Below are 20,133 nucleotides of genomic sequence, written 5' to 3' on the forward strand. Positions count from 1 at the left end.
GACAGTTCGTTCCAGGACAACTGGAACTCCAGGGAACTCTGCTCTGCTGTCACCACTTACCATATCTTGCCATGGATGCTGAGTGCTGTCTATGGGGGATTTCATTCATCTATGTGCAGAACATTTTCGACTTTGGCGCCCCTTCATGGTAGCATCAAAAGGACACTAGACAGCAATGCATGCGACAAAACTCACCCTTCTCCCTCTGAGACATTAGAAAAGTCTGAAACACAGACTGCACGCACTTTTACAAGAATTTTCACATGTATTTTTCAGAACAGTTATGATCAAAACTTTTATTTGGAACTTAACAGTGCATTCCTCTTAAAAAAAAAACAAATTGCTTCCTTGTTTCCCAGCATGCTTCTGGTGCACAAAGGTTGCGTTCTCCCTCCTGTAACCACACACTAGCTGGCTATTAATGGGCCTTATTTAAGATTTCTTTTCAGCCGCCTCCTAACACAGGATGATGTCATCACAACAGATGGTTCAAAACTGACATAAGATGGTCAACAACTATTAATCTGTGTTCAGTCATTTCTATCCAATGGATGACTGTATCTTTACCCCAATTAGGCAAGTCCTTAGAGATGATATTACCAACAAAAAAAGGATTGCTTTATTTTTGAGTGAAAAAGCTAAAAAGAGTTATTTTATTGCTGTGGTTGGTGAGCTGAAGCCTGCCTTAGAGACTCACTGGCATGCAAATAGTGACATTTGCTACATTGTAAATGTCCTCCAAACTGTTAATATGCCCCTTTTGGTTCATAGTGCCTCAGGTGGTTATCACTGTTAGAAATTCGATCTTGGTTTGAAAGGGCACTAAGGGCAAAAAAGGTCGGGGATATTTGCTCAAAATAATACTCCCACAACCACCGCACAACAAGGTACACACTTCACACATTGCACATACACACACATGTGCATCAGAAGTTCATATCCTCAACAGATTCTATCAGTGCTCAATTACCATTATCTGAGAAGCAAATGCATATTCTGCATCAAAAATATCAGTAATGACATTTTTGTCTGGAGTCTGGAAAATAATATCAATACGTCAGATCTTACAAAAAGCTTAAACTTCAGTGACGGAGGTTTGACATTTGGAGTCCCTCTTTGGCGTGACCTTTGCAGCAGTTCACCAAACATATCTATTGTCAATCTAACCATTTGCCTCTGAAATTATAATTTGCCTTCCTGTTGACTTGCAGAGGAGAAGCAAAGTAAGCAGCAGGATTTTGCTTTCATAGGTGTCACTGTGTAACAAAAGCAAGGTTCAACCATCTTTTTAGTGAAAAGGTTTCATTACAAATATAACAAGGTCTGTCGCTTTGAAAAGCCATAAGTGCAGAGTAAATCCGAATTCACTCTTCATTTCCTATGCATTGGAGTCAGTCTTGTATGGATGCTGGGGCAGAAACATGGCAGAAATGAAAAATGTTATCTATGACCAGAAAATAAAATCAGCAACATGAACAGCAAGAGTAATAAGAATCCTCTCCATGGTTGACACATTTGTTTGTTGCCTCCTTCAGATCACTGGCAGCATATGCAGGGCAATGTATTAAATATAAAAACATGTACACACCTGGGCATCAGGTTTTCATTTAAGATTAAACATGCAGAATATTAAATTCACCCTTACCTTTACGGCACATCACAGAGGCATTTGAATGCAGGGAAAAGCATTACGAAAGCTTGAGCCACAGCGCCACTGTGTGGTGAAGTGATGAACTTTAACCACTGAGTCGTGTTGTCAGGAACTCACACATAAAAACCTTTTGTAGATTAAAAGAGCTGAAGTACAATAAAGCATGTGTTTTACTGTACATGTGTTTCATCCAGTGCAGTGCAAATGTTTGTTTTCCCTGCATGGACTAAATTCTAATAACCAGAAAGTGTAATTCATGGTTACCTCAGGTTCCATGACTGACATGAGTAATGACAGTGTTATGCACACACCCTTAATCTTAACAAACATATGTCACCTTCTATTTAGTTTGGACTGAATCGTATTACAAAACTTGGAAACAAATTACAACTGACTGCACTGGTAGACGCATACACAGACAGTGATGTAAAGAAATGAAAAAACATTGTTTTCTTCATGTGATATGACTTTCAGTTCCTTGTCTCACAGTGCAGCAAGGCTATCATGTAGCACAGAGGGCGGCAGAATACATATTTTCATTATGCTACAACATGATCCTGTAATGGAATACTACTCCACTACACACATTACATGCACCAGGAAGACACGTGTTGCACATAATGCAGGTGATTACCCTGATTATCCCCTGCTGTGTGATTTCCTGTTTCTGTCTGATGTCACACTCAGTTGGATAATTCAGATGAAATTTGTTACATCCTTTTTAGCTTAGAGTGGCAGTAAGTGTGAGTCAGTTCTAGAAATATCTTAAGCGTACACTGACCCCAGCCAGGACTAAGGTATGATCTCATTTGTTGGACATTTGTTGTGGTTACCACATTCCTGCAATGGTTTCACACTGCCACACTGGTCTAAGGATGGCTCTGATGTGCAAAACAAAAAATGCAGCAATGCACCAGCAAAGGTAGGCAAGAAAAAGACTGCTAGCATGTAAACACTGATGCAAACAATGGTGGTTTCAGAGTCTTCAGAAAAATGGGCTTTGCAGGTGTTTCATGGGGAATGAATGCAAATGTATTCAACAATGTTAGATAGACATCAAGGACATGGTTTGGTGAGTAACACTGAATGTAAACAGATACTTTGGGGTTTTTTTTTTAGAAGAATCCTCCACAGGGCACCTTTAAAGTTCATCACAGATTACATGTTTGTTTGCACAATTAATCTATGAGGAGAAGTTACGTAGTTTTGATAATGTGTGTTTCACAATCCACAAATAAATACAAGTGTGTGTGATGATAAGTGAGTAATGTATGATGCATCTTCTATTTCACAACCAATATCAGTTTCAACAAATAAATACAACCTGAATAAATGTCAGTATTCTACATATATTGTATTAGTTGATTAAAAATTATCAATTTGTTTTAGGTTTTCATGATCAGGAAGCAATTTAAACTAACCAGGTGAGGTATTTGCTCAGCATCATTTCATTTCATGTGCGTGACACTGGGATTTAGAAGCAGTATACTGAATAAATGCCAGTGTAGAAACATCTATACCGGCATTAATTCAGGTTGGTTTGTATTAGTTTGTAAAATTGTTTTGCATTTTTTTCGGATTGGTTGCTTTTTGTTTGTAGAATGACAAAATGCATCACACACATTTGTGAATCTCGTTATATTTGTGGACCATGAAACATGCATTTGCCACCAGTATTGACACTAATTTCCCTTCATAGAAATCTGCTGTTATAAAGGAGCACCAATCCCAACAGCTGCTCAGTCTTTGTTTTCATAAACCCTTGAAACTGGTTGTATTCTCTGCAGAGCACTACTGCACATAGCCACTGATTTAGACACATCTGAATCTCTAAATCCCTTGGATGAGTGCCAATTTCAACATAACATACCAAACATCTTTGTACATTCTATGGTACACTGGTTTGTCATCTGATAAAGTTCTCAAATGCCTGAGTGCGCTTCATGTTCTTTTCTATACCCCACCCACATAAGCACGCCAGCATTTAAAATTGACACATGTATCGCTGAGAATGTCATCACCATTAACTCACAAAAAGAACAAGGCACAATGGATAAACGTATTAGGTCTAAAGAAGAAGACATACAGGGGCCACGCCTCAGACAGCTATGTCTGATAGGAGATAATGTGACAGTTCAGTTTACTTCCTGGCACTCATGAAACAGCAAATAAAATGCCGCTCAGTCTGAAGCTAAAAAACAAACAAACAAAAAAACTGGTTGGATAGCTATGGCAAGCTTAAATGCACCTGCTCATTTTCCACTAGCTGTTAGGTGTAATTGAAAAGTATTCATTTGGATGACCTGACATCTTTATTTCAGTTTGTTATTCCATATAACCAAAAGAGGCAGTAGCTAAATCCACTCATGATGGAGGAAAAAAAACCCTAGCTAAGCTCCTGCTAAAGGTAAGTAGCTTAGTAGAGTAGCAGTAACCACTGTCTCAGCTGTTGATTCCAGTGGAATTAATTTGAATGAGAATATTGGTAGTAGTTGGACAGACAGACACCCAGCAAAACACAGATACATTTAATACCTATAAACTGTAAATTTTCTTAGATAAATTTGTTAAATAGACAAGAAAGCTGAAATAGCCCATTTCGTTGTTATTGAGCTCATGTTGTTCCTAGATACTGCTTTTCTCCCTGCATTTACAATAAATGGCAAAATCATCTGAGGGTGAAAAATTCAACCTAAAAGTGCACAGAATGAAAACATGACAACCTCTGTGTCTGCAGTTTTCCCAGCCAGCCTGAAAACTTTAAAGATATAGGTTGGATTCTGGTAATGTGGGACACTGAGGCATATACCCAAAGATATAGGATGGATTCAGGTAATGTGGGACACTTTGGGTATATGCTTCAGTAGACTTACAAAAAAACTATTAATGCACTCAAGTGATGTTTCTTTAAAACATTTCAGGCTTTTAAAACATTTTTCTGTTGGAGTAAAATGGGGATACACCATTTCTTAGAAGCGACACACCTTCAAATATACCATGAACCCCTGTCTCACTCTGGCATTATGTTCAGGTAAAATGGGACAGCTTGTTTGCTGAAGTGGGACAGTCATTCTTAGATTATAAACAGGCTCCTTTGCTACTTAGTGAATGCAAAACTCTTTATTAAACAAGAAACAACTATGTAATTCAAAATGTTTGGGCACAACAGGCTATTTCAGTTTGACAATGTAATACGATTACAACACAATAATTGCATACACCTACATGTAACAGATAACAGTAATTATTTTTGATCAACATTTCATTTCAGTCTTGTCAAAATATTAATCATGTAATCAGAATAATAAAAACTCAACAGGATGAAGTAAAATAAAATTCTTTTCAGTCATGTAGCTTATTATTCACTCTTGTCCAAAAGTCGCTATCTTATGTCTCTATTTTTATCACCATTTTATTTCAGTCATTTCAATATTTTAATCATGTAATCAGGGATCAAGAAGTTTAGTCACTAATACCTAGGATATAACACTGAAAAATACTAACGCTGTTTGTCAAATTAGCCTAAATGATAGACCTGTTTGTATGTTCGTAAGATAGTCTAGATTTGGTCTAATGTCTTTGTCTGACTGGAGTTTGTAGACTACAATCAGATGTGCAAGGGTGGTGGTGGGTGGGGGACTTGTAGCAGGAATCAGGTGTGGGGTGTGACTTATTGGCATGCCTATAACAATTAATTATAGTTAGTTTTATAGCATCACTAAAACATAAATGGTGTCCCACTTTACCTGAACAATGCCCACCCATATGACCTAACATGCCAGTTGTATGATGTAGTGTGCTATGTAGTTTTCCAGGCCAGGTTTTCCAGTTGAGTAAATTAACAAAACAAAAAAAAAACAAAAACAAAAAAAAAAAGTGGTTACTGCTGACAGTAGTTGACTATTTAAAAGAGGCAGGTGTCTGCAGAATGTTCTGTGTCACACAAGTGACGATCCTCTCCATTCAGTCAGTGTTTAAACTCCACCTTCTAGTATCAGCTCAGCTTGCATGGAACCTTGACCAAAGTGATACAAGGAAAAGAAACATACCAGGTAACATGTACTATCTACAACTTTTAAAGGTCCAGTCTGTAGGATTTAGGGGGATATAGTGGCTGGAATGGAATATAATGTAATAACTATATTTTCTTCAGTCTATAATCACCAGAAAATAAGAGCTGTGTTTTCATTACCTTAGAATGGGTCATTACAGGGAGCAGGTCCTCGTCTACAGAGATGTAGAACATGTTGAGCCACCATGTTTCTACAGTAGCCCAGATTCAGGTTCACAGATTCACGTTTTCGCATCGGCCGCCGTAGCTGGTTGCAATCTACAGTCCTCGCCGCTAGATATCACTAAATCTACCGAAATCTTACACCTGTTCCTTTAATAGAAAACCAAATGAATGGTTTAAAGCAAGTCGAGTCAGGCCATGCTGTACCACGTAGTGGAAATGAGATATTGTAGGATGAAAGCACAGTATTTTAAGATGCCTGCATTTGAACACTAATAAAGCTATCCAGATGTTTAATTATCTAATTTCTCTTTCTCTTCACTGTGACAAATCCCCGATTTACTGTTCTGAAATACCATGCTCCCCATCCAAGATACAAAACGGAATTTGAGCAGGCCCACATCTGCAGAGAGACAGTCACACACGTTACACGTACGTGCTGTTTGTTTGTTTGTTTTTATTAGTGCAGTGAGTCATGCAAGTTCCAGTGTGTTGGATTTGAGCCTGAGTGACTCAACCTTTTTCAGGTAAATAGAACCTCCCGTCATTGGTATGTGTATCTCAGTTTCATAGATGATGATAGGCATCTGAATACATTATCAGCTATCCCATGGATGAAAGATAGCATATTTTACATACGTTGGAGCTGATAAGACAATTCATGCCCATTTCAGAACATAATGCATAATGTAATGTGGTTCATGCATTTAATGCGGGACTAATTTGGCACTGGTTTCAGGACAAGGTATAAATCAGCACAAATGAAGAGAGAGAAAATATATCTTTTTAAAAAGGTTATAAAAATTCTGGTTATAATTACATATATCATAATGTTTCAACCAAAGCAATTACAAATTACATGTTTTTTTTAAATCAGGAAATAACTTTTTCATTGACAAATTTCTGTCTAATTTATCATTAATCATATCATTAATCATTCATCATTACCAGATACATCATAAATTTGCTTCTCATCTCTCAGCACTAAACACAGCTGTCTTTTTTTTGACAGGTTAAATATGATGGAAAAAGAAAAATGTTTCATTCTGAGAATCAGACAGTTCCTTCATGAGCACTGGGAGTTAGAGAGAGGCATTGATGGACAAAGAGTGAAAGAAATGAACTGGATAACATTTAAAAGAGAAAAACAAAAAGAAGGAAATACACATTGCATTTCTACAAAGTTCACCGTTCATTTCCACTGAGAGTGCACGAGGAAGGGATATTTTAAAAGCCAGCAGGAACCGGAGGAGGAATGGAGGAATAGCCACAGCAAGCAAAACCTGTTTCAATGTTCATGTGGGCACGTGACTATTCTTTTAAGTCACACTGGTAATCCTTGTTATGTCCACCAAGAAGGTCATGTATGTGGTTCAATTTGTATGCTAGTCTGTTTGTGTATTTGTTTGTTTGTGAGGAGGATTACAAAACAAATACTGTTCCAGTTTTCCTTTAACTTGGTGGAAAGGTGTAGCATGGGCCAAGGAAAAACCAATTCAACTTTTGAGCAGATCTGAATCAAGGGGCGGATGAATGCATGTGGAATTACAACTTCCAGTTTTGTCATGTTATGCTATTGGTCCAAAAAAACTTTTCCAATAGACTTACATTGTGAAAGAGACTTCTGTCAATCAATCACTCAGTCTGACATCACAAGCAAGCGTGGAGGTTGCTGAGCCAAAATAGGAGCAACTATCTGTAGCATTGCAGTGCCAACAACAGCAACGTCAATGGGGGTGAGCTCAGTCATCAGGGTGACCTGGGAGGAAAGGGGGGCCGAAGGGTTGGTTTTACACTTCCTCAAAGAGGCCGTCCCACCACCATGGGTTGGAGTGAAGTTATCAGTGATGCTAACAGCCTAACTAGTGCATGCCAACAATGGCGACAGTGCTGACAGAGCTAGCAGTGGTATTATATATCATCCTGTACCCTTTCCTGTACTCGCCCAGCTTGGGTAGTGTGCAGTACAGAGCAATGGCAATTAACTAGCCAGTAGGGATATGAATAATAGTAGTTTTCTGCTAAATTAATGTCCTGAATGTCTTTTACTGCACCTCCAACATTGTGAGATAGCACATTTGGCCTTGGTAGAGGTCTGTGCTCTCTTAGTGCCCTTCTATTTTGTTGTGTGAATGATTTAGGTGAGATTGAAAACAAAATCTATTTCATATTTTATTGCCCATTATATGATGATGTGGTAAAATGTCCTTAATTTCCATTGACCTCTTTTGGTATGAAGCCACGTGTGTGTAACACCTGATCACCAGTGACTTACAGTGCATGTTGTGTCATGGCAAGATTTAAGGTTGGTCCAGTCAATTAGCCACCCGCTTATTACCTGGCCTGTGTTTTAGCTCCTTTCAGAACCCTTCTGTGTGGGTGGCAGAGTCAGACAGTGACTGCTGTGTTCCTGGAATAAGTACAGTGCAACCAAGTACAATGCAAATGGACTACTTGATGAGAAACCCCATGAGAAACACTGAACTGTTCTTTCAAAAAATGAAAGTCGGCTTTCTGGCTTGTTTGATTGATCTGTTGTAGGATGCGATGTCTGTATTTAATTAAAATTAAGTTTAAAGCTTGTCAATGAAAAACAACACAGCCACACCAGAGAACCAGTAAAGCTGAATCTTGATAAAATATTTATCCACTACTCAAATATTTATTTTAGTGATTCATGCACAATTAAATAAACAGATCTCTGAACATAATCAGTCTAGCTTAGACTGTTTGATCTCTTACTCATGCATCCTTACAGTGTTTAACAATGGTCATTTTTCTTTCTTGATTTCTAACCCTATGCATTATGATAAGAAAACATAATGTATTATAATTTTTTCAAGGGGTATGTTACCAAAATGAAAAAACATTTAACAATATTTTAGACAATACTCATGGAAAATATTCAAAAATCTTTCAGTTTAACATTTATGCCATCTGAAATTGAAAAACATTAAAAATTAACTCTTTTCTTAAGTTTGTTTGTCTGAATTTTACTCTCGGGCAACATTGCACCACTGTGGAACAGCCCATAGCAATGATTGTGTTTAAGAGTGTCAGTACTGTATATTTCAGCAAACTTTACATCAACAGTTTAATAAGCTAAACTATCATAACCCTTTTCAAAATAAAGTGGTGAGTTCTATTTCAATCATTGATTATTTATGTGCCTTTCCTGACATACTGTATGTTGCCACCATTTGTTGTGTTGCTGCTGGGTTGTTAGCAGCTTCTTGTCCTCCAAACTTCTAAATTCTAATTCATCCCTGCTAATATCAACTGGGAGTACTAATTTTACCCTCTTCCTTTTTGAAGAGTCGTCAAATAATATTGGATTTATTCTGTAAATGGAAGAAAAATGTTTGTAAAATATATAGTCTGCTCTGCAGAGAGGACTCACAAAGTTCACTGTTACAGTAGACTATACTGTGTCACAGGCTTAATTCAATTAAAACTTATATTATCAAATTTATCCAGGTTAATCTATAGAGATTAAAATAAATTATGATGAGTGTTATACGTTTCAATAATAACTGAAAACTGTCATGGTTGGATTCCATAATGGTACAATGTTGCTTCATGGCAACATTTGTATGTTAACCATTTTCTATGACTTACTTATCAAATAAAGTATATGGAATGATTAAAAATCAAATTTCATTCATCTATTATTGTAAATCCATTGCTTTCCAGATTGTAAGACCATTTTCGTAGAGAGAGTTCATGAAGTTGAACCATGTGAGGGAGGCCCCAAAAACAGGACTTGACATGACCCCCAGAGAGTTACGTGACAATGTTAACAATGCTGCTGGTTTCCTTAGGGTCCTGGCTCTTTGTTAAAGTACTGCAACATGGTTGAGGATGTGATGTGTGAGTGTAAACAGCCGATTGGTATGTTACCTACAAGCAACACAGTACCATAGAGGGTTGATGCTAAGATGAAATCTGAAGATGGAGTCTATTTTTTTCCTCTTGCATGGTCAGACCTTCAAAGATTTTTGAAAACAATGGCAAGATTGTAACTCTTGTTTTCAAATCCTTTTAAGGTCACAGACACAAACTTCTATACCTTCCCATCGAATCCACCAATTAGTGTTCTGTACCAAATACTTTTTGTAAGTACACCAATGATGATCATACAAGTATGTGATCATCAAACAGCTCTTGGATTGTTCCCAAAGATTCATAGTTAAATTTTGCCCCTCTTTAATAGTGAAAAATTACAACTATAAATGGATGGCAATTTTCTAGTTTAATCTGCTTTGCCACCAGAGGTATATAAGTATGTCTGGAAAACTGCAACTGGCCTATTTTCACTGCAGACCTTTTGACACAGCGTTGCAGGAAAAGCACAGGTGCAATTAGTTAACACTGATGTGCTAGTTCCAGAGAGGCCAAGTAATTAGACACACCTGCTGCTGAACCTGCATCAGTTAAAGTAACATCTACTGCTTTGCTTTGATGGATGAAGGTGATATGGTTGCAGTGCACAAATTATATTTTTTGTGACATGAAATAAATAAATGGATAAACACATTTTATGTGCCTGTAGGGAATATTTCTTTATGCCCATGACTATATATTTAGTATAAAAAGTAAAAGTAAAAGTATCAGTAAAATATCAGTAAAATTTTGAAATATTTAGATCGTGTGAAAAATAACACTTTTATCAGTGGTCAAAGTCAGGGTTTTTACAAAAGAGGAAAAATGCTACATCATGTCTATTAATGTCTCCACATGAAATATAGTTTCTTAGAAACAGCTGTTTTATGATCATAGCATGTTTAGTCTTTCGGCACATGGGACTGCTGTTTTTTTTCCCCCTAAAATACATAGAAGTGTATGGTAAACAGTACTCCCATGTGCCCAACTAGTATAGAAAATTGCTGTAAAAGTTCGACTGATTTTGAAAATATTTTCAGATTTGTGCCTTTAGGCAAGTCCAGAGCTCACTTCCTTCAAAAGATATTAAAACTATCAGTTAGTGGCACAAATGGAATAACGATGTACACAGCCTGTTCTCACTCCCAACTTGTCAAATACTGACACTTAGACACACAGTGGACCTTGGCGGCAGACACCGATGTACAGAGGCCCCCATAGCGGTGGTATGCTACGTACCGGCCAGCAGTCTCTGACGCTGAAAGCAAACACTGTAGTATGAACGGCAAGAAAACCTGGAGGTTATGAATATAACCAATGTTCCCTGAGGGAGGGAAACGAGGTACAACACATTAGTATGGGGATTGCGTCCTTGCGAGACCAACTTGAAGAAACTTTTTCAACACGCCTGTCAAGGCCAATGAGACTGTCGCAGGCAGGGGAAGTCCCGCCTTCCCTTGGGGCTATAAAATGCCCTGCACAGTCTCATTTCCTCAATCTAAACTGCACGTCACTGAGCCTAATGAAAAAGGCGGTGAGGGGCTAACTTGTGTTGTACCTCGTTTCCCTCCCTCAGGGAACATTGGTTATATTCATAACCTCCAGTTCCCTTTCGGTCGGTACACTCGGTACAACACATTAGTATGGGGATTTATCATCACGCCCCGAGACGCCCCTGCAGCTTGACTGAGGAGATCCAGCTCAGCAGCAACCGTGATGTCAGTTACATCACCTCCCTGCTGAGAGCACAGACTAAGTGAAATCCTGAGCTGTCACATCCAGACAATAAAATTTCATAAATGTATATGGAGAGACCCAGCTTGCTGCTAAACATACATCCTCCACTGAAACTCCTTTAAACGGAGCCCTTGGTATTCGTACACAGTGCCTTCGTAACCAAACACAGAAACTTTCGGCAGTATTGCTATGTGAATATATGCGTCCTCTAGGTCCACTGTGGTACACCAATCCCCCGGTCGGACGGATTGCATCACCTGACGTAAGGTGAGCATCCTGAATTTGAATTTCCTCAGGTGTCTGTTTAACTTCCTCAGATCAATAATCGGATGGAGGCCCCCATCCTTTTTTGGAATGACGAAGTAGCGGCTGTAAAATCCGCACTGAGTCTCGTGCAATGCCCTTATTGCTTGTTTCGCCAAAAGTGTGTGAATTTCCTCTCTCAGTATTTGGGCCGAGGACGGATGTATGGCTGATACCACAACACCTCTGAATAGTGGAGGACGTTTTCAGAATTGGAGTCTGTAGCCATGAACTACAGTTCCCATAATCCACTTCGATGCTGCGCATGCACGCCAGGGGGCCTGCCTTGCGGCCAGCCTGCCGAGCATAATCAATTGTGGTATAATAGCGCCCTCTGCTGGTAGGCCAGCGCACCAGCTGAGTGGTGTTCGAGAGAGTGATGTGGACGAGGTGTTGTCTCCTCGTTTATTTCCGACATATGAAGTTTTTGAGTGGGGCGACAACAGCCCTTTATTAACACACGGGTGCTCTGAACATTGTGAACACAAAAACATGTGACTGTTTCTTTGGTAACTGCACAAGGACAACATTTTCCTTTTGTGGTTTAAATAACAAATGACGATGTCTGCCCCGGTGACTCGGGATTTGTGAGTGCAGGGGGCTGTATGTGTGTGCTTGGGTGCAACTGTATGCTTAACCGGGGTTTTTTCAACACTGGAGCAAACTGTAAGTGAGGCATCTCTCAGTTTAGCCCTGTGGGTCGAGAGTCCATGAAATGCGGGGAGACAACGGGTGCCTGCTCGTCTCCCCCGCCATCCCAGGGAGAGCTAGGCGGAAGACTGCTTCCTCCCTGTCCCTGTGTAGGACGATTTTGGGGCCACTACCTGCCTCGGAACAAAACGTTGTTTAGTCCAAACTGATTGTTTCGGCTGGGGACGTGGCTCCGGTGTAGCTGATGGCTGTTGATGAGAGTAATCCTCCGGGGAGGGTCTCTTCTGAGCAGGGCGCCGAGTGAGGGAGTGTGACTGGGGACGAGGGCGTCTCTGGTCACTGCAAGGCTGCAGATGCGGCTGGACATACGCACGCCTGGGCATGCTCATTCGCAGAGCCTCCTCCTGCTTCTTCCTCTGGTCACAGTGAGTCTGAATTTTATCCAGAGCCTATTCAAACAGCCCGGTGGGTTCAACCACCTAGTGGAGAAATTCAGAGCGCTGCATCTCGGGGAGCTCAGTTAGCGTTAGCCACAGTTGACGCTGAGTTACCACCGTCTTGGCTATGCCCGTCCCCAGGGCCACGGCTGCCATGCTGGAGAGACGAAGAATGAAGTCGGCAGTCCTGCGCACCTCATCCAGCGCTCCGGCTGCATTCTCCTTCTTTACCAGAGCTTCATGCAGCTCCCCTAACATCTCAGCCTGGTATGCCTGCAGCATAGAGGCCGTATTCAGCGCACGAACGGTTAGCCCCTGGGCACGGTATATTTTCTCGAGCTGGGAGGCGGAGAATCTGCACTGTCGGCTGGGGAGAGTGGGCTTACTGGTCACTAAATAGGGCTTTGGCACCAGGTGCACTGCCAGCATTTCATCCATAGGAGGGATATTGGTTAGTCCAGCGGACTCCATTCCCTCCAAGTCCAGGAATTGGGAGAAAGGCAGGGAGAGCGGGGCCTTGGGGGACGCCCAGGTCCGCGATAGCTCGAGTGTAAAATCGGGGAAGACCGGTAGTTTGTGTCTCACCGTTGCCAGCTGCTGCTTCCTCCCTCTCCCTGTGATCAGCATCCTCTTCTCCCTCTCCCTCCACTTCGCCCTCTGTGAAGCCGCCCGAAGTGGCTAGAGAGAGCTCATCATCGGAGGGCACACGCAGAGGCGCATTATCCAGTGTGACGGTGAAATCAACCGCGTCCTCCTACATGCCCACATAGTTGGTGGTAGGGAGTATCTCGTCCACTTGGTCCACCCAGGACTGTCCCGCGCCACACTTGAAGTTCAGGCCGTCAAACTCCAACTCCGTGGGTGATTCGGTGACCTTGGACAGCATGGGGTCCCCGAGAGCGGTGGATTTTCCCAGTGCCTTCAACAGAAAATTTACGCGTCTCTCCGGGGTCGATTTCTGGAGCCGGCGACAGTGCGCACAGGACTCCGGGTTAGCAAGTGCCGCTTTCGCATGCAACATGCCAAGACACACTGGGCAGGTGTCGTGCGTATCCATCTCCGACAGGGAAAAACCACAAGCACTCGGGCATGGACGGTACTTGGACTTCCTAGCTGAGCTAGCCTTGCTAGACTCACTAGGAGAGTGCTGTTTCTTTACTGGAGCCATTCCGCTTCGCTAGTTAGCAAGCTAAACAGGCGAGTCATTAGCTGGAGCTAAACTTTTTGGAATGGGAATTTGTTAGCGTGGCTAAACAAACAGTCCTTAGCTAGACTAAATGGCAGAGGGACAGCTAGTTAGCAAGCTGAACACGCACGTCGAAACTGGTATTTGTTAGCACCGCTAAACAAATAACCGTTAGCCGGGCTAAATGAGAGAGCAGCAAGTTAGCAAGCTAAACAAGCGCAACGCAGACACAGCCTTGATAGCGACGCCCTGAGTAGGGAGCAAGCTCACCTCCTGTGGACAGTTAAATCGCTAGCAAGTGTTCTGCAGGACTCAGGTTATGCGAGGTGAAGTGCAATAAGATTGAGGAAATGAGACTGTGCAGGGTATTTTATAGTCCCAAGGGAAGGCGGGACTTCCCCTGCCTGCTACAGTCTCATTGGCCTTGACAGGCGTGTTGAAAAAGTTTCTTCAGGTTGGTCTCGCAAGGACGCAATCCCCATACTAATGTGTTGTACCGAGTGTACAACAACAACCGAAAGGGAACTGCCTAGGGCGAGTGGGAGATGAGGTAATGGGTCAAACAAACTCCAGAGTTTCACGCATGAGCCTGCTGTTTGAGTTATTTTAATGACAAGGCAGTTCTCTAGTTTGTGTAGCATACAATGTTAGTTATGTATGTCACATGACATATTTTACATGACGTTACATTAGGGTTAGTTACATTATTTATTTTAAGCCAAACCACGTTTTTTTCTAAACCCTAACCACATGCTTTTGTTGCCCACGTTCATGCGTATTCACATGCTTTCGCCAGTCTCGCATGCAAGCGCGCACAGGGGAGCACGGTCAAAGTCTGAAACTGATGCAAGAGGGTATGTAGTGCACTATATTTTGATGTGTAGGGCCACTGATATAGTGTTCGTGTTTGCCAAGTTGGGATGAGAGCATGTTGATATGCAGCAATAATATTTATGATAAAAATGTCTCTTATTATTATAGACTATAAAAATATGGACAGAGCTACCATGATGTCGCCCATTGGCTTATGGACTTGAGTTCAAGTTGCCATCTTGTTTTTTGGGGGGGTTTTTGGACCTAGAAGTGACCATATATGATCAAGAGGCTGGAGCTGTGGAGGAGTGAGAGGTGGATCTGACTGAAAAGCCAGGGACACTATCAGCAGACCTGTTCTTAATCATGCACAACTTCAAGCCTTAGTAAAATGTAAACAGGTGAGCTATATAAATTAACCCCCTGCACAGCTTTGATGAATGTTGAAATTAGCCACGGAGACAAAAACGTTTTTGCAGCAGGCTGTAAACACGTTTATTTATGTTGCAAAGTTGAGCATTTCAACATGGGGGTCTGTGGGGACTGACTGGCTTCTCAAGCCAGCCTCAAGTGGCTGTTCAAAGAATTGCACTTTTAGCACTTCCATGTTGGCTTCATTTTTCAGTCCAGAGGTGAACGCTTGGTTTTTATTAATGTGCTGTGAATATTCCACTAAAGTTATCTTATTCAGTAGAGTTTAGTAAATAGTATGAATAGGAAGTGTTACTTAAAGCCACAGTGTGTAGGAATTTCTCCCGTCTAACGTTGAAATTGTATATTGCATTCAAATGGATAGCGCACTATAGCGCCTCACCTTTTCAAACATGTATCGCAACTACGGTAGCTGGCGTGTACCAAAAAGCTAGGATAACATTGCTGAAACCATGTTATCCTTACGTTTCAGTGCCACCGGGCTCCTACACAGACATATGGGACGCGAGTTGACACACCCCCTCCTCACCATGCTGGCTGTGTTTACAACATAGGACTGTTGGGGCGGGTGTAAATTGAAACACACCAATCAAGTCTTGTCTTTGGACAACTGACCTCACACACCTCATCCCTCTCCTTGCATCGCTGTGCCGCTGACAGCGGCACTGGCCTGTGATTGAATCGGCCTGGCCTGCCTGTTGGGAACAAATATATGTTATAATATGACAGGCCAGCAGGCCAATCACAGGACAGCGCTTCGGGAATAGTCCCAGTTCTCCCTATGTGCAGTCCATGCCTGACTCTTAGCATGAATTAGGCCAAATGAAATGTTCCTTGAGACAAAAATTATAGACTACAGTACAGTTAGCCCGTCACTTACCACCGCTGTCTATGCGCTATAGGCCTACAAAGAAAACTACTGATGGAGGTAATGGGTATACAACCCTTATTCCGTCAATCTTGCACCAGCGAGGCTAGTGTGTTTTTCTACTGATATGCTGCCTATGGTGACGAATCACATAGGCTAACCAAGCCAATGAAAAAACCTAGCTGTAGGCTAATTTAGGCAGTAAAGTTTACTTACCTGTTGAGAAGAAAGCAGGCAACTTCAGCGTCCCTTTTAAAACCTTTCTCCTTCAGCAGCTCTCTCCACCTGGGAAAGGCTACCCCTGTTGACTCTCGTTTTTTGAATTCGCTGGTCACGTTGCCTTTTTGATTCCCTTTTGCACTTTCTTGGCAGCGAGGATTCGGTCTTCCATGATGCTGCATATGCATGATCCTGCATTATGCTCAAAGAGTGGGACTTTGTTATGCTGCAGTAGTGCCGGCTTTCAAATTTGCCGGGGTAGTAGCAAAGCGCCTCTTGCTCCTCTCCTTCAGCTTCTCAGCATGCTGGCCTGGCTCTCAACGAAAACACAGAAGACGGTGCTATTCCCTGGTAGTGCTATATGTCCCTTGCTGGCGGATGTGTTTTCAAGATGGCGAAGCATTATGGAACCCCCCAAACGACTTACCCGCACAATGTACAAACAAATCCGAAATTCTCCTTTTAAAAGAATAAGTCACATTATTGGTGTAGGTAATAATAAACCAATGATGACATATTTATGAATGCAGACATTGATTTTTGCCAATAAACAACTGAAAATGCTACACAATGTCCTTTTAAGCTTGTTGGTCAATCTTGAGCGGAACAAAGTCAGTAAACCTAACGGATCTCATTCCTTGTGAATAGCAATACACATTGTCTCACTACCAGAGTGATGATGTCGTGGGATTAATGACTCAGTAAACAAATGAGAGTGGATTATGTGTTTGTAGAAACAACTTTCCTTTTTTAAAGGATATAGTTGTCTATTTTTTGTAACACCACCATAAAAAATCAGCTTATGAAAAGACCTCTTTGCCATTTGTATCAAACACGCTGACAAGAACAAATCTCATCATGTTTTCTCTACAACATGGCTAATACCACAGAGGCAATAAAAGTAGTAACATATTGTTTTGTTAAAGTCCAGTTTTCACTCAGCAGTCATCCTTGAATTGCCTTGTAATGCAGAAGCCAATTCCAGGAAGTGTTTAGTTAATCTTGTCAAAGAGATTTTGTCATGAGCTGTCTTGTTCAGGAAATGTCAACACATTTTTTCCCCCAGTAAAGTTGCGTATAGTGATCCTGAAACATGATATCATAAAGCGAGCTGCCATTCTTTTACTTTTGCATTTTAACAGTGCAAAAACTGTGGTGTTTCACGTAACTGAATCTGTTGGTAGTCAGTTCATTTTGAAGCTGTGTCCGTACTAGTGGGAAGAAAAATCTCCAAAACAAACAAACAAACAAACAGCAATACATTTACCAAACATGTCCTATTATTATTCAGTAGAAATAGAGCAAACTGGGCTTGCATTTGGAGTCCTTTCTGGAAGTTCAGTATTTATCGCCATTTTAGCCCTGGGTGGATCAAAGAAAAATATCTTTCAGATACTCAAATGCCAACATACACTCACTGAAAGCTACTTTGCCAGTCATACATTTGGCTCTGTCATTTTGTTTTAGATTGGCATGATATGCTCTGGGTGTGGTTTTATACAAGTTATCATAGTCTGTCCTGAGATTCACAACAATGAGCAGGAAATGGCTCAATAATGGCAGCACCAGAGAATTTTTTCTCACTGGAAATAGTTCAGGGCTTAACTATTTATTGGTGGAGCTATGGAATTTGTAGTATATACAAAACAAGGTTAGCTGGGGACATGTGGGATTCTATTTTATCAATCAGCAAATGCTTCAATTTTTTTTTTAATTGAAATAATGATCTGACTGCTAGATAGGAGCCAAGGACAACTCTGGAAAACTCCTAAAACAGAATAAGAGAGAAACTGTAGAGCTAACTCCTCAACAAACACACAACACAAAGAGATGATGCAGACAAAAAAAGTTACTTATTTAGTGGCAGAATATTTTAGCTCTGAAGTTCACCTTACTATTTCTGATTTTTTTTTTTCAGGGATACTAATTAATCAGAGGACCCAATTTCTGAGTTTGTTTCTGAGGAGCTACTGAACACAGATGATCTCCACACGATCTCCTCCGCACCTCCTCTTGACTCTGTTTTCAGACTCCACACGATTTCCTCCGCACCTCCTCTTGACTCTGTTTTCAGACTTTAGAAAATCTAGCCCGTGATGGGAGACTTGGGCCAGTCACAGGTCATTTCAGAGAGAGGGCATTCCTGTTGGCTGTTTTACAAATGGAGATAGGTGTGCACGTTACTTCAGATTCAATGGAATCCTGCAGAGAAAGTTAGTCTAACAAAAAATGGTATAAAACAGATGTACACTGGGGAAGTGTCTCCTCAGACAGAGAGAGAAAAAATGTTGTTAATAGTCTAGTCATTTGCTAACTGGAGCTAAAGGCTCACCGATGTGCCTTCAAGTTCATGTTTATGAAGCTAACGTTACACAGAGCCTTGAATCAGAGTGTGTCTTTCACCTCACTCTCCACCGCTACAGACCACTTTACTAGGAGGGGCAGCAGCCCTGGAGCTGTACTACCCATAAGCAGCCACAGTAACCAGAATCCAACCAGAATAAACCCCAGTTCTGGCCTCACCTTCCCAAAAGATCAGCAAACTTTCTGTTGCTGTTGTTACACAGGTTAGATCCAGTTACGCCGCTGGCCACCAGCCTGCTGTGACACCCAGTGCTGGGAGGTTTGCTGGCTAGCTAAGCAGTCGAAATCGATGGGGAGCAAGGCGGAGGAACCACGGGGTGGCTAGCTAGCTAAGGAGGTGCTGGGCAAATGTTCTGCTTGCAAATCTATAATGAAATAGGGTTAAATAAATGAATGTATGGGAAACACTGGGTGACTGTATGAATTGCATGCATATGCCCGTCATCATCTGGTGAGGGGGCTTAGAACAGAGGGGAGAGCTGCATGAGAAGGGTGTACTTTTAAATTTTGACGTTTTTGTTTTTTCTTTTCCAGATTCCTGCTTACCCCAGCTTTATGTAAATACATCTTGCTTGACCTGATAAACATCAGTACAGACCGGGTATCCAGCGCACAGAAATTGTCATGGCACTTTGGAGCACCTTTGAAAACTGGCAGCTGAATGAAGTCAATCAGACTGTATGTCAAATTTTTGGCAATTTCCTGCTGGGGCTGAGCTAGCAGCACCTATGAGGCTTAAACCTGAGGAAAAAAATGAAGAATGACGATTGAATGCGCAGTATTGTAAAAGAGGTGCAGTCTTGTCAAGCTACTTGAATGTATTTCAGTCAATGTAAACAGTCTAAATGCACTGACACTAAAGTTGCCCCTCCCTGAATATACACACCACGTCCAGGTCCATTTTTTCAATCATTGTCAACAGATTTCCATCACTTTTTTTCCTCTACTTATAGACTGTTTTCTCCAGGCTGGAAACCATTTATGTTTTCTCTCTCTGGCTGGCTGACCACTTTAGCTCAACAGCAGTAACACAAGAAATTGTTTCTTCCAAGCTAAAGCCAAAACCAATGGCCTCTAAGCTCCAAGCATCAGTATCGACCCAAACTTCTACTAAGTGTTAGTTCAAATACAGAGATGTAAATGTGTTGCTATACAGTGTCAGCAGGAATTCTGTATGTGACAAGCTGAAATCAGATGAAACAGAATTGAGCAACTGGCAACAAAGAATTGTAGTCATCCAGAGCTTAAGAGGATAACATAACTTTCACACATTCATCTTCCTTCCAGTATCCAGGTCAGGCTTCTGCACATGCATTCTTGCAGGTTCAACACAATGAACTAACAGTTACATAATGT

This window comes from Epinephelus fuscoguttatus, linkage group LG18 (genome assembly GCF_011397635.1).
Source record: "Epinephelus fuscoguttatus linkage group LG18, E.fuscoguttatus.final_Chr_v1".
Taxonomy (NCBI): Eukaryota; Metazoa; Chordata; class Actinopteri; order Perciformes; family Serranidae; genus Epinephelus; species Epinephelus fuscoguttatus.